This window comes from Acomys russatus, chromosome 15 (assembly GCF_903995435.1).
Source record: "Acomys russatus chromosome 15, mAcoRus1.1, whole genome shotgun sequence".
NCBI classification, from domain to species: domain Eukaryota; kingdom Metazoa; phylum Chordata; class Mammalia; order Rodentia; family Muridae; genus Acomys; species Acomys russatus.
The window spans coordinates 36987137-37003691 of record NC_067151.1 but is presented as its reverse complement, the minus strand read 5'-3'; the positions used below and the strand labels follow the sequence as shown (position 1 = coordinate 37003691).

Below are 16555 nucleotides of genomic sequence, written 5' to 3'. Positions count from 1 at the left end.
GTGCAGGCCAAGTTTTATCTGTGTTTTCATAGTTCTCTAAATTTTTGCTACTAAAATCCATTTACATTAACCCGAAACGAGAGGTTTCGTTTTCTATGCTTCTGAAATTGCTTCCTAGATAAATTGGAATCTTACCTTTACATATCTTCTGGAGAAGTTTCCTGGCGCACTCTGAAAATTCTTGAGGTCTATGTCAACAGCCACTCTCTTCCTCCCAAGGCCTTAGGAGTTGGAGAAATCCCAACACCTGCTGCTACCACTGAGTGTGGAGGCTAGGAAAGTTTCGGGGTTCGGACAGCAGGACCACTGAGCCACAGCCAAAGCTCGGGATGCCTTAGCAACTGAAAGCAAGTGTAGAGGGCTCTGTGGTACCCAGCACAGAGCTCAATTGTAGCAGCAGGGGGAGGAATATTCCCCACCCTCACAAAGGTTTAGAGGCAGCCATCCAGGGACCCATGGTTCTGCCAAGGGGCAGTGCCAAGGAGGTAGAGACATGACCAGCCAGCACAAGGCCCCGGGAGAAGAGCAGCAACCAGCACAGAGCTCAGGTAGCGATTGAGAAGGATCACCAAGGTTCCCACCAGAACACAAGAAGCAATGGAGAAGTGCAACAAAACGCATGGGGGCAGCCATTCACGCATCCCACAGAAAGCCAAAACATGATGACAGGGGATGGAGATCTAGTTCTAGAAAGAAAAGTGAGGAACACATGTTATAGCATGCCTGCTGTAACTAACATTAAAATTCCAAAAGTGGAATAAAGTTACTATACCCTGTCATTGCAACCTTCATGTCAAATGAATTTATAAATGTGGAAAAAAAATCCCAGGAAGCTGGTCCACAGGCAAGAGGTAGAAAGGCAAAGCTGTCTGGAATTGGAAGAGAAAATAGGAAGACACAGAGATTAAACTCAATTAGTTTTTTTTTTGAAAAAACTATTTGAGAAAAAATTATTTTCTAATTGCGTGACACATATTTCATCAAATACATCACTTTCAATCAGAACCAAATTAGGGAGAGTGAGGAATCTGATCAAGAAAAGAATTTGATAGGAAAGAGGCAAGGTATTCCAGGAATGTACAAGCTTGAGATGAGCAAGAGACAGAACTAAGAAAACCAGAGGGGTAAGGCAAGTGTCAGTTCACTGGGGGATGTCCAAGACCCTGCTGACTACCTGTGCCCCTGGGACACTGCACTTTCCATGGAGGTGCAGAGAGCATGGTACCCTGGACCTACAGCTCTTCAAGTCCCACAAGCCTGGAGGAGCTGACACTGAGCTGCTTACTATGAATCTCTAGGTCCCGTAGGAGACAGATCTTAGGTGACTCTGCTTTTCGTAAGCTGGATGAAACTCAGAAACTGAGTATAAACATTGAAAAGATGCTAATAATATCTAATATATCTCAAATAAAAATGACTGGGATAAAAGGCAATCTCACTTTTTAAAATTAGGAGCAAGTTGACTATACACTGTACTTTAGACTTGTTTTGAACATTTGGATGCAGATGTAAAAAGATTCTATCACATAACAGCAGGTGTATGTGAGTGAGTCTTCACTTTGGGTATCAACTTCTAATTCAGAACAACTGAAATCTAATACTATTCCATTTAGTTGGTATACCAAAACTCAAGTAATTTAGTGAGTATTTAAAATAATCTTTTTAAATCAAAGTTAATCCCTTTCCTCATTTCCAATATATACATTTAACAATACATGAAATGAAGCTGTTTATTTGAGGGAGGGTACGTTTAACTATGTCTGATAAGTCAACAAGGATGAGATATTGTCATAAAATAAGATAAAACCAATATTACAATATAGTCAACTATCACTAAGCAATTAGTATTTTAATTTAGAAGAAATTGGGATTTTGATAAAGGGAAAGGATAAAGAATCTCAATTTCCACTTTTAGAGATGTGTGTGTGTGTGTGTGTGTGTGTGTGTGTGTGTGTGTGTGTGTGAGAGAGAGAGAGAGAGAGAGAGAGAGAGAGAGAGAGAGAGAGAGAGAGAGAGAGAGAGAGAGAGAGATGTGGAAGCACACGTACCATGGCACATACAAGGAGGGCAGAGGACATTGCTGTGAAGTCTGTCCTTTCACCTGTTTGTAAGTTCTGGGGGTTAGTTTAGGTCTCCAAGCCTGCACAGCAAATAGCGTCTGTACACAGATGTTGTGCCAGCCCTCTATTTTTCTTTAACAACCCTACTTCAGTAAGTCTACATTCTGACTTGAATGTAGTCTTAACATTTCAAAACACTGTATCACTGTGCCAGGTATAAGATACAGTGGACGAACCCTGACATCAGGAAGAAGGAAGAAGGCTTCTTACATAATGAGATCATCTGACTTTAAATTTAACAAATCAATTTTACTTTGCATTATTGCACTTACATACTTCAATCGCTTCTAAATAAAGCAATAACAAAACCATGTTGAGATAAATGGTGAGCTAAAATGGTAAAATTAATGTATTTATTTGTAAACATTTTTAGACTACTGTATGTCATTCAGTAGAAACAAAAAAGTAATTGCTTCGTATAAATAAAATAGGCTAGCAATAAATTCAAATGTGAGATGTTTGATTAAATGTTAAGCATTAAATACTCCTAACAAATATACTAAAACCTATACCCAGCATGTACATAATACCATAAGGAAGGAGAAAATGCTAATGATGCAGTGGGATGCCAACTTTTGCTTAAAATGAAAAGAATCTTAAATATCATTCTTTCTATATCACTTGCCAGACCCTTTACCATTTACTTTAAGTTCTCAAATTCAATTGTTATAGATTTTGGACACTATATCTTAAATATATATCAACATAGGATAACTATTCTAGGAAATTTGTAGTGTAGACTTATGAAAAATTTTAAATTAGTATTTCTTCCAGTCAATACAATACACAGGTAAACTGTTACTGTGAACTATTAGTATCTGAGATGAGTTATGGTAAATAGACCTTTATACCAAAAATGAGCTCTATTTTGAAGACAGAAAATACTAGCTCATTCAGAGTATTAATGGGCAAATACAACAGTAAGACACAGCTTTTACAACTATCTGATTTATATAAGCATATATTAAACTAATTTGCTTGCATAATTATCTTATTTGAAAACAACATTCTTAGCAAGAACCATGCACATCAAACAATGTCATTTAGAATCTATAATCTACTAATATGAATAATGCAAGAGTATACTAGAAATAAAAGAAAAATAATGACTTTCAACTAAAAACACTGTAACTGTGACTCAGGTAAAGAACAAGAATATATATGAGAGGAAGTAGAGACAGAAAAAAAAAAAAGATATGCCATTTGCTAAGCTGTGAATTCAGTTTGAGAATTAGCCTTATCTGTGAGTACATGTCAGGGCCCTAAAGTGCGGAGCATGGCTCCTTAAAAACTCCCAACATACACAGCCTCAGACCCTCTCTTCCAGGCTGTCCTGCAAAGCTAGCCTACCTCTTACAACATCTTAGCTAACTGGCTTCCAGTTTGCCTCCTTTGCTCACCAGCATCCATTAGCCAGTTCCCTGCCTCATCTTCAATGGATAATACACAGTTTCTGCTTGCCAGAGTGCCATGAAAAGGATCCAAGATGGCTCCCTGAAACAACACTTCCTGTGTAACTGCTACAGTACTAAGAGTTAGGGGTTTGCAGGTCAGCTGTACTTCTATGCCACAGGGTGAACATCAGCGGGTGGCAGCAGTAGCTGGAGTTCCACACCCTGTAGGATGCTAGCAAAACACTCTTGTGTATTCCACACCCACACAGGCTCCCCATGTGTTTGCACTTATCCCATACAAAGTGTCAAAACAGGTGTTTTCCTGTGATCATACTTGAATCTGCTCTCGAAACAAGTGATACAAATACTGTTACTATGAAGTACTCAGATCCTCAGGGTCTATGAGATACTGAATTCTACAGAAAGGTGCTCTTAGGAGTTTATCTTATGGCAACCGCACTCGCGCTTTCATATTTCTTTTATTTCCTCCTCATTCCTACTAAGCAAACTAACTGCCCTAAAACCTGTCACTGAAAGAAAGCCACCATGCAGTGAAAAAAGAATATATTCCCAGCGCAGAATTATGAACATGAAAGCATGTATTCTCTTCATAGTAAAAAATTATCCTTATTGGTGAAATTTCAAGCCTGTCCACCAAGACACTCAGTGTATTTCTCTCCTGTATTTATATCAACACAGAGGTAAATGCTAGGAATGAGAAGTGTCACCTAAGGTCACCTGACTAAGCAGGAAAAATGTAGACTTGGGAATGCACCTTCAGCACTTTAGCCTTCTACCTGTCCCTGCAGCCGCTTGCAAGCTGAGTTCTTCAGAGTGGAAGTAAGTAATGGCATGTCTGGCCGGAACAGAAGTGGGAGACGATCTGCCAAGGTCCACCCCCTTTCAGAAACATGCAAATATGACTATAAGTCTACACAGGTGAGCACATTTCTCTGACATGGTTTATGATTTCCAGATGTGAGAATGTCAAGAACTAATCCAGTTGCCCCGTTTTCTCTAAATAGATCAAATATTTGGAGGCCCCAAGAGGCCCTAGCATTGCTACTGGCAGTGCCTGTTCTGCTGGGGAATCACCAATGCTTCAGTCACACTTATATTCACTCTCATCTTGGCCCATGGATTTAATTATGGAACAAGACTGAGACAATAATTATGATTTCAGACAGAGCTTAAGAAATTCAAGGGCAGGCATCGCACGAGATACGGGCTGAAACCAGCTTTGACGAAGGGCTTCCCTGAAAAGTCAGCAGCAGAAATGAACTCCCTTGAATGAGCTGCCGAGGACACAAGTCTATCAGACCAGACTGTACAAATCACACGGCCAGGGCCCTAATGTTAAGGCAAAAATAACACAGAAGCCAACCCATTTCTCTCCCTGGCTGTGAGCCTAACTTGTGCTATTTTGGGCTGGCTTCTGCTTGTTAAGGTACAGCTGAGTAAAACTAAAACATTAAAAGAATCTATGAAAACTTCAGGAGTACTTTTTTTTTAATGAAAGCACTTTGTCTTGGTTATGATTTGGCCATAAGCTTTAAGAAATTCAGCGATGGGCAGCATTTACCAACAACTCTCTCTTAGGTGCCTATGCAGGCTCACTTCAGGGGACATATGACGTAAGAGTTTATTTATTCTCAATTATTTCTAATCAAAAGTGTCTATAAGAAGTGTACAGTTCTATCTGGTGGTTTCTAGTCAACTGCTTTGTCTGAAGCAGTCCTGGGTAGTGATGTTACACATCACATACACTGAGCTCCATTTCCTCACCAGTTAATAACAGACTTACATCTATCTCAGCCTCTACTTGGAACACTAACGATGACATCTTTCGGTAAGGAAAATGAAGTAACTGCAGATATTTTCGCCTAAATTAGACTATAGGATCATTTGTACGACACCATGATGAGGCCCTGGTTGACATTGAACTTTTCATATTCCTAACCATCCTCCTGTGCTAGAGCGACAGTGACCTGCACTGTGTATTCAAATGCTGATTTCTGTATGCAGAGAGTTAAGTATGGACTGGACTCTGGTATTGCCTTTTTTTTTAATAAAGCATCTCCTGCCTCAAAGTTTTATAGACATTGTTCTCCATCACCTTCTGATTGGTTTTAAGAAAAATCTGATGGCCAATAAGCTGAGGCAGGATTAGGAGAAAGGAAACCTGGGAAAGAAAGGAGTTGAGGGGTGGGGGTGGGAGGGCAGGAGTCGCCATTGAGGCATGGAAGGATTTGGACTTACAAAATTGAGGAAAGGTAAAAAAAAAAAAAAAAAAAAAAAATAGAGATTCAACAGAGATTTAAATAAATGTGTTTGCTAGTTTGGAAGAATAGGCCTAAAGCTTTTTTATTTTCTAAGTATAAGCCTCTGTGTCATTATTTGGAGCTAGGGCAGGCATAGAAAGCCATTCAGTTACACTCATGAACACATGATTTTATTACCTTGGAATTAATTACTGAGTGATAAATGGAAGAACCTACTCTTGATGTCATACAAACATATGTAAATATAGACAAAGATATAAATAGCTTTGCAGGTGCTAAGATAATGGGCCTAATCATATAAACATTTCACTCACTTTAAAAATCAGTAAAGCCAGTATTTGTAGATAAGTAAGCTAAATACCTCTTTATATTTACCAGCTATCACTGGGCCCATTCCTTTTACCTAATTCCTTGAATGACACTTCATATGAAAACAAATGTATTAATAAACACAAGTAAAGGGTACACAAATCAGAACAGGAGAGGTTTTAGTGCACTTCCATAGTGGGGCTAAAAAGAGATTCACCAATATTTGATAGGGTGTGGTTTGTGTGGGAGCTGGTGACCTCAAAGTGAAAAGGTCTAACTATACAAACACAGCCCTGAGTCATTTGTCCTCAGAGTTCTATGCTTTAAATAAAACTGGCTAAATAAAATCCTCAAATGACTCAGGATGACTTACTGTGTCCACACCAGGAAAAGGAAAAACTTTCGGTGTCTGAGATAGCAGTTGTCTTCTAGAGTCTTGAAAATAAACATTTCCTTTTCTAATATGTGTGGGGAAGGAAAAGGCTGGAAGAGTTAGCTTTTTGTGTGTTCTTATCAGTTGCACTACCTGGTTATTTTGTTAGACTTTAGAATTTACCTCAGCAAACTTTGTGCACACGAGCAATGAAAGTACTGTAATTGGTTACAAAACCAGCAAAGCAGAATGGCTCGCTGCGTTTTGTATTTCCTTGAGTACTGTGATTCAGAATTACATTGTCCATGTAGCTATACAAAATAAAAAGAAATCTAATATCTCTAAATTAAGTTAATTTTCTATCTCTATTTCAATATTCATCACTCATTTTTACTTTTATCTGAAAAAGGTATGTTTTCTGAAGAGAGCAGACTGTGCCCTGGTATCTAATTACAGATATTTGACATAATTTGTAAGAATTACTAATAGCTAGACAAGTAAGAATCACAAATCTATTAAATATTGATAAGTATGTAACACAGCGAATGACATCACTGGGTGGTATAAGGAAGGGTGTCCTTGCTAATAATATCCACTGTCCTTGTAAACTGGAAATATGCCATGCAAGCCAGTGGGGCCATAGTTGGCTCAAGAGTCTAATAAAGAACCAGCACACCATCTGAGGTGTGTTATTTTTGTGTCCAGTTCAGTTTCTTATCATTGCCTGCTTTTTTAGGCAGGCACCTTACTACTGACATTTGACATGCAAGGAACTCAGGAAAATTGGTTTCTGGAATGTCCCTACTCCTTTTACTACAAAGGGGAAACTAACAGCAATTCACCACAATGCACACGCACACAGTTTACTTTCCGGCTCTCAGTTATAGAGTCCAAAGTATATTTTTATAAAGTATGCAGGTAACTACTACTAATATTTGTTAAAAGCTCACAGAAATAAGTCTTAGAATGTTTGGGTATCTGTACTACTTTAGTTGTGCATAAATATTCTTTATAAGCAAAAGTTATTTCAAAGAGCACACAAAAACAGGATTCTATTTGCATTTAATACCTAAATGGAACCTAAGCATATTGTGAAGGACAAGTAAGGCTTTCTTACCCTACAACCAAGGTAGCAGCCTGAGTAAGCAAACGAGTTCCGCTGAGACCACCACCAGCTGCAGCCTTTTATTTTAAGTTTCTTTAAACTCGAATGTAACATTTTCCCACTCTTGCTCTATTCGCTGCTTTTACAAACTTTGTATTTGTGTCTGGTGCTACTGGCACTCCCAGTCGCCAGTGTGGATCCCAAGGGGTTCATACCTGTGTATTATTAAACATCCCTGCTTGAAATACTCTTCTCTCTGACCTGCCTCCACGCCCCTCCACCTCCAGTCCCTTTTCCTTCCAGAAGTAAGTATTCTTCCTGACGTTGCACTCTGTCAGTTCTTCCCCTGGTTTATTTTCTGTGTTGTATAACATTTACTTTTGCCAGCTCTTTTCGAAATCCCTGTCTCCTTGGGGCTAGCCTTCCATCTTCAACAGTTTAAAACAGTCTTAGTGAACTTTGTCATCAACTTATGTGCTATTCATATGAAAATACTTCCTCCAGGCAGAATTACAACTACTATTTGAAGGACGTAAATAAATGTCCTTTGATGTTAAATTTGGCTAATCCTTGGTGTTGTCAGAGACCACAGTTAGCTCTCTGTATTTCCTCCTCTTTTGAAATAGGGGTGACTGCCACTGAACCACTGACATGCACGCTAGTACCCATGATTTGATCATGGCCCCCTTGGCAAGACAGCCTTGAAGGCACACAGAGGAAAGGGATGCAGCCTATCCTGATGAGACCTGATAGGCTATGGTCAGACAGTTGGGGAGGAGGGGGCCCACCCCCCACACCAATCAGAGATCTAGGGGAGGGGAATGGGGTGGATGAGGGTGGAAGGGTGGGAGCATGAGGAAAAAATTAAAAATAAATAAGTGTCCAGAAAAGGAGACCAAGCATATGATATAGGTACCAGGCCATTTAAAATAGCTCTTCCTATTATTTCTGAGTAAAATCATAAAACATGTCTATAAACTACTAAAAATTCAAATGTAACACTTCTATATTTCTAGATTCCTATTACAAAATAAATTTTATGCCAAGAAATTACCTTCTCTTTTAACCTTAAGTAATTATAACAGCTATATTATAGTACCTAAGCATAAGTAAAGGAACTATTTCTGGACTATAGAAGACATCGAGAATATTATCACTACTTGATACATGCTAAAATCTATAGAAGAAGCACCTCCCCAGGGCTGCTGAGACTGCCACGCTGGTAGAGGTGCTTGTTCAATGAGCCTGGTGCCAGCATTTGCTGGAGTCTAGACTAATGAACAGTGGGAAAGAGGGCTGGTCCCAGGAGCTAGATCTCTTATCATCACAAGCACGCCAGACATATCCAACCACACATGCCTCACACACGAACATAAATAATAAATAAAGTCAGTCTTGACATAAGCTAACCTGACGAAATGATAGATTTCAGCATCCTACTGAACTTACATCTTTTGCTATGATGAAGTCACAAGTATACCCGACCTTGTAAGAAGGATTATCTCACAAGAGCAAACGGCATTAAAAGTAAACTCAACTTTGGCTTCAATTTCTACTGTGCAGAAAGTAAAGACAATATAAACACTATAGAGAAACAGTTAGTTGAATACAGAATTTTAGACATTTTCCAGAACAGAGGCTTGAACTCTTTAGCAAGTAAGGGCTTAAGAGGAAAACCAGATACAATATCTAGATGGAATATAAAAATTTTGTTAGATGCTGATCTGTCAAAATCACACACATGCACGCACACTGATGGAGTTACGTTTTTTAGATGTTATCTGTTGGAGATTACTTGTAAAAAATGTGGCCACGAAAGGCAAGGTTGTCTGTGAATTGTTTAACATAATTGAGGAGTGTAGAGAATGTGAAAAGTGATAGAAGAAAATACATGAAGGCACTGCTCACTGCTGTACACTTGGTACATGCCTACAAAATGCTGGTTTATTATGGATGCATAATTTATATATGGATGTATATATATATACATGTATACACCTACATGTTATTAAAATGTTCTAATCTAATTTGGTATTATGTTCAGAAACTGAAATAATAAAAAAAAAAAAATACCTCTTCTTCCTCACTGCTACCCCTCAAAAAAATAACATAAAGAAAGAGAATTGATATCTAAAAAAAAAAAAATGAGCTGTATTTCCTACTTCTACTCTGAAGCTACAAAAATTGGTTTATAAGCTGGGCCTTGCTATTTACAATCTAGCCTGGATAGCCTAAATCAACATACATATATCCATGGGGAAATATTCACATGTTTAACATGGAAATAACTACTTGTCTTCTAGAAAAAAATCTTTATGTATTTGAAACTAATTGTATAAAGAGAAAAATCTAAAAGTCTATCTCTATCAGTGGAAGTACAGAGAGGGAGGAGGTAGGGACACTGCATGCTCACTGTACACCAAGACAGTGCTCAGCTACAGGGAAGTGCTATGGTTCCTAAGTTACAGACTAGGACCCAAATCACAGAAAGGTTAAGAAATCTGCCCTCACTCAGCTGGCACATGGAATAATGAATTATTTGCTAAGTGTGTCTAAAAGTATGGAAAGAACACATCTGAAAATAAAACTTTATATGGCTACTCAACATAGAATATTTTTTGTTGTTGTTGTTGTTGGTTTTTTTTTTTTTTTTTTTTTTTTAAAGAGGCTCTCTGAAGAAGAAGTCGTCCTTGGATTACACTGTTTGCCAAATCCCCTGGTGTAAATAATTGTTCAGCAGCTAATTTTAAGCTGCCAATGATACAACCCTAATGTGCAGACAGACCAGAATCTCCAGCATGCAATCCTGGAGACACTGAAACTAACTGGCCTGTGGAGTAATGAGTAAAGCAAAGACAGTGTGCAAGTGTTATCTCTGTTGTATACAGGACTCAATGCAAATAGTAAATTTACATTCAAAGCGCCTAAGATGTTAAGGAGAATCCTATGGTGGGGTAAATACACACTTTATTAAAGACATTTAAAATGCGTTCTCTGCAGGTGCTTAGTAAACTGTGATTAGTGAGTGATCTCTCTCTGGGGCACCCAGAGGATTTGTTACTAACTAGAAAAGTGAGAACAGATGCATAGCTGAAAGAACTATTTGACCTGGGTCAGCAACAGGCATTGCACCCAAAAACAGATAAAGGGGAATTTTTGCATGTCCTACATTTTCAAATTACATATCAAATACTGACCAAAATGATCAGAGAACAAAGCCATCCACTATATCATTTTAACTCATTTACTCTAATGAATATATAAAGAACTTCAAATTATCAATATCAATATACTTACACTATTGCTTTAAAAGGATTAGTTACACATGTTAAAAGAGCATTACATAAATAAGTGTCTTTAGGCAAATTTTACGGGTACATAAAAGAAGGCCAGATTATTAATACACTCATCCTCTCACTTTATAAAGTTCTTCTATCTCTTAATAAACACTTTAATTATCAGTGAATGAGGTAATTTAGATACGTTCTAAACACAATAGTATCTTTCTCATAGAACTGAATACAATACTAAAGAGAAACAACTAGTGATTAGCAAAGGGAAGGTAGACCTGCATTTTCCCATTTCTCGCATACGGCAAGTACGCTTCAGAAGCCCACAGCTGATTTTTAAAAACCATTTCGTTATTCCATTTCTATCATTGTGTTATTCCAACTTACTTAAATAGGTTACACTAAAATCCTTGTGGCATTTTACATTCACAGCTATTTTCATGACTCTGACATAGACTTTCAAAACATGATTTCTTCAATTTTTAATGAAATATATGACCTAACAGTAGTGACTCAAATGTAATAGTTATGTCAATCTTTGGACTGGAGAAGGTTAGGGTATGGGTTGAGAGTTAACTTACTTTGATATTGTTGCATAGTCTGCCTTACTTTACTTTACTTACTTACAACACAAGTCAAGTGGTGTCTATTTGTAGCCTATTGTGTGGTAGACCCCTGGATAGGCAATCTCACAGGTAAATAAGGCATACCTTTTTCTTTTAAAATTTTCCAGACAGGGAGTGAGTTAAAAAAAAAAAAAAAAAAGAACCAACCTCACAGTGGTAGATAGTAGGAAAATGAAAAGTTTCATTGTGTCATTCTTTAGCTTAATTTAATGCAGTAAAAGAACACAATAAAAACATCACTTCATTTTAAAATGATCTACATTGTTTTCAGGGCTGACCATTTAATATTAGATAACCAATTGGTATCCTCTCCTCGATTATTTCTCATGTCCTCAGCAGACCTGAAAAGATATGCTTAATAGTAACACTATACAGACTGAGCAGGTTATATGCATGCGTTTAGGAATATGCTCACACACAAAGACACATTGACAGCAATTAAAAAAGAGACCCTGAATTTTCAAGCAGCAGGGGGTAGGGTGGAAGGGTGCTGTAACATGTAACATGGGCAGGTTTGGAGAGACAAAAGAGAAGGGAAGGGAAAAGCCCTATAATTATATCTCAAAAAATAATATAAAATCTTTCTATATTGTAGCATCTTACCTGGCTTTTCTAAAATGAGAATGAACAGGCTGTAGACTAGAGATGAAGAGGGTCTCAGGAATAACCTGATCGGTCCTAATTAAAAAAAAAAATCCTCAAGACCTTAAAAGCATTTTTGATGGAATTTCCTGATAAATCTAATATGCTACTGTGTGCATCACAAATAGGAAGCAAGACCAAAACATACAACTGCAGTTAAAATACAAAATACTTTATAGGCTAATGAAGAAGAGCATTGCAGGTGCCACCACTGTCTTTTGGGCCTTTTATTTTCCAACTTTCAAGATTAAAAAACTAAGAAGAGCTCCATAACTAGCAACAACCACACTGGATGCAGTATGAAGGCCTTGTCCATAGTCATCTCTTTGGAGCTTCAGAAGAAAAAGTGCTCAACTACTACATAGCAAGGAGATGGCCTACAAAGCTGTAAGCTCATAGGATTTCAGTAAGATTTATCTTCTCTGAAAACATACACAGTAAGAAAGCATGGAACATCCACAGCCATGGACCAGCAAGACTTATTCTTAGGGAGATGAAAACTGTGAGGGTCCTTGACAAGAGGCAGAGAGTGTCCAACATATAGTAATGTTCTGCTGGGGACTGAAACATCCCCAGCCACATAAATAACTATTCCACTCTAACCCTTAATAAGCCTCAAGTGATAAATTTTTAATCCATCTTGATGACCCTTTTTCAAAGTGGATAAATGTAGATGTCTCCAGAATCAGATGCTTAAGTGCCAGAACTGCTGGCAACAACACTTCTCTAGAAGGTTTTTACTCTCTAGAAACCTTCATGACTTAAAAAGCATGGCTTCTATCACACCTCTCTTAAGGACTGTGCATGGATTAGGAATAAGGAGCAAAGAAGCACTTAGCAGGATCGGAAATCATCTTGTATCTTTGGATTCTAAAAAAAATTTTTAAATCAAACTGTAAAATGTTTAGACTTAGAAAATAAAAGCTTTTTGTATTATTAAAATGTGGAGAATTTTATGTGTAGCATAGCTATGTAAATCTTTGTAAAGTGTCATGTGCCCTTTTTAGTATAGTTTATTCTATATTAAGAGCAACAGTAATATTCTCATAGTTGGATTCCAGATGTTCTTCATGTAATGTAACAAAAGTGATCGATGCTATTCTCGACATTTTCAACCAAGGAAGAAAAGAAAGTAAACCCTGATAATGTGACCATCTTTCCACATGTAGCTGCTGAAGGCTTCTCAGAAGCCCCCAGTTCTTCTAACAAAGTATTCATGAACAGGTGTTGATATTTTACCAAAATAACTGCGTCATGCCACTGCAATGAACAAACTATCACACTGAAGAGACATGAGGTACAGAGACAGCCAAAACGGCAGGTCTCTATGAGCAGTCAGTCAGGGCAAGATAACATTAAATAATGGCATGCACCCAAAAGGAGGCTCGGACCCAGAAATTCACTCACAGAAAAGAAAGGATCCATACTCTACCAGAACCAGTCGAGGTACATGCAACTTTGCAGAGATTTACACCTCCATGCAAGGGAAGGAGTCTCCCCCATAAAGTGTACTGTGTTCCTTGGAGAAGAGATTCACAACTGCAGGAAAAGAAATTCCCAAAAGCTAAATTAAAAATCATTTAAAATCAGCTATATTTATTGGCCATGGTTAGGAAAAAATATGTTTCCCAATTCAGTGACTATCAAGGATATCCAAAGAACCACAAATACAAGGGCTGTTAAGGGAAGTTTCCTAATCCAGAGCTTATGAGGAAAAACAGGCAGATTGACTATAAAATTCAACACTGTTCAGCCTCCTCTATAACACATGATATGTAAGGAATATGGAAAAAAGAAACGCCTACTCCCTGAAGGAGTCTCATGTGGTGGTTGTCACATGTGGCGCTTTCATGAAGAAGAGTATACTGAGGGCTATTCAAGTTGGTCACAGATCTAAGAGTTTTACAAAAATCAAAATGGCATTCCTTAAGAAACTACTGGCCATGTACAATTCAACATGCTATCATTTATACTGTGACACTACGAAATGCTAAGAGTCAGCAATCTGGTATACCAGAAGAAAACAGTCTTCTGGACATGACAAGACCACTGAACTCATGAAGTCAAGATCACAGCTGTAACTGCCCGCACAAGATCAAGCTAAACAATAATCCACGAATGAGGGTGCTCATGAACTCCCATCCCTGAGATTCTGTAAACAGTTGATGGTTTCTGAGGGAAGGAGAACTAGTTCTTTCCACAGTGTGGCCCTTGACAAGTCTACCAAGCTCCAAGAGGATCAGTAAATGGCCCCACCCTATGAGTATATGAACAGCACAAATTAGCCTTGGTGAGTTATTAAAAATTTTAAATGTAGACAGAAAGGTGGGGAGCAGGATGAGAAATAGGGGTAGACCTAGGAGGAGATGGGGGAGGGATAAGTGGTGAATATGATCAAAATATGTTGTATGACATTCTCAAAGAACTAATAAAAATAATATATTAAAAACTCTTGGTGGATAGACAGATAGACAGGCAGGCTGACAGACAGACAGACAGACAGAGGATAGGAAGGCATGATAGGTAGGTGATAGGTAAGATAGATAACTAGGTAGATAGATTAATAATAGATATGAGAGGTAGATGGTAGATTGATAGATAACAAATGATAAGTAGATGATAGATGATAGGAAAATATGACAGGTAAATAGATAAATAGGTAAATAGACTAATAATAGATATGATAGGTAGATGATAGACAGACAGACAGACAGACAGACAGATATGTATCTCTATGTGTGCATACATTTGTTTGGGGAATTTGTTATTTAAGAACAATACATGGTATGAATTTTGATGCTACGAACAAATAAGGCATCAGATTATTAAAAAAAGTTTTCAGTTGGACTGAACCTAAGAGTGGCTTTCAGCTGTAAGCCTTGATGATGCTAGTCTCATAAAATGAAGACAGTATTATCAGGTTTTTTATTTGACTTGGCAAGTATCTGTGTTTCAGAGGTCCTGGTGACCTTGACAAATTTCAGAACATAATTAAGCCAGTCTCTCTCCACTCCTTGTTATCCTAATATGTAAAGTGGGTATGTCACATGTCCTCATTTCTTAAGCCTCTTGTAATTATGCTGGCAGCAGTCTGTGGTTCACTGGAGTTTAAGGCTGAAAGTGACAAAGGGAAAAACTCAACAAAACCCTTGAATATAACATGAATAATCTAGGTGCAACAAATAGCAAACCTTAAAACACAAACCAAAAAAAGCTTAGACTTTGATCTACCATCTAAATTCTCAATCTTAAGGTTTTCCTTAAACACTTTAATTATTTAATTTATTTGTTTCTGTTAGTTACTTTAATAAGGACTTCACTTAGCCAATGGAATATATCTTTCTTCTAGGTTACTTCAAAAATGTTACTACCCTCTTCACTAGTAAAAATAAAAACTAGGGTAGGCTGTATAAGACATTGTAAGCACTGACCTGATACTGAAAATCACAGTAATTATGAAAAGCTAACAATCCAGGATATTATAATTTGACAGCTGGCTGTATTTTCCATGAGTCTGTATTGATTTACTGCTATTCCCCAAGTTGGCTTAATAGCTGGTCACAGCTTAGAAATGAGATTGCAGCTTTCCCTTTCATGGGTCTAAGCAGTAATGATTAAACCCAGTATAAACCTCTCAAACTAATGCGAAGAACTAGTGTAGGTGAAGAGCTGCTGCTAAACAGTGCATCTTTCAAACTACCAAGAGTAAGATCTGTAAGCCCACAAGCAAATGACTTTCCATCGATCAAGACCTATTTTAATTCAAATGCAGTATTGAACCAGACAGTAGAAGAGAAACTGCAGTAATTTTAAAAACATAAAACAGTTTATCTTTCTGCTTATGCTAATATAGTCTTATTTATGCTTCTAGAATGTAACGCATACTTCGGGAAATAAGATCTCCATAGTTCCAACATGACGACCAAACTAATGCTGGTAATGGTATTACGGAACTACCGCTGGGTTTCAAGACCTATTCTTCAATGTTAAACACATTAAATAGGATCCTCTCAGGAATGTTTTCAAGATAAATAAATTTTACTAGCAAAACTGAGCTCTAAGTGCGTGTCATTTCAGATTTGTCTTTGTACCCCAATGCTAGCCTCCTTTTCTCTGAGTTACTAAGAGAAATATTTTCTCAACTCATTATAAGCATGGCTTCCTCAGAAGCCTCTTCCTTTGTACTATTAAAAACATTCTGGAGAACTGCCCTTTGACGGCATGCTGGAAAAAACACACCATATGCGAAGGCTAACCCTCAGTTCTAGTCCAGCACTAGCTATACTGGACTACCTGCATGAGGGGGGCTTTCCTAACACCATGTAAGCACAGCTATTGGCTCACCACATCTGAAGATTACTGATCAACATACAGGTTCTGTACATTTAAATCCAGTCTAGTCAAGATAAAGACT

At 37.8% G+C, this 16555-nt stretch overlaps 1 protein-coding gene across 25 annotated transcripts in view; it reads right to left on the bottom strand.

Moving 5' to 3' along the window:
• Mbnl1 (muscleblind like splicing regulator 1) overlaps positions 1 to 16555 on the bottom strand; it is a 177438-nt gene that overhangs the window by 89197 nt on the left and 71686 nt on the right. Inside the window, exon 2 of one of the 25 annotated variants that reach the window (XM_051157230.1) lies at positions 136 to 686. The exons of the other annotated variants lie outside the window; for them this stretch is intronic. The gene's annotated coding sequence lies outside the window, so the exon portion shown is untranslated. The remainder of the gene's footprint in view (positions 1 to 135; positions 687 to 16555) is intronic. 25 annotated transcript variants of the gene reach the window in all.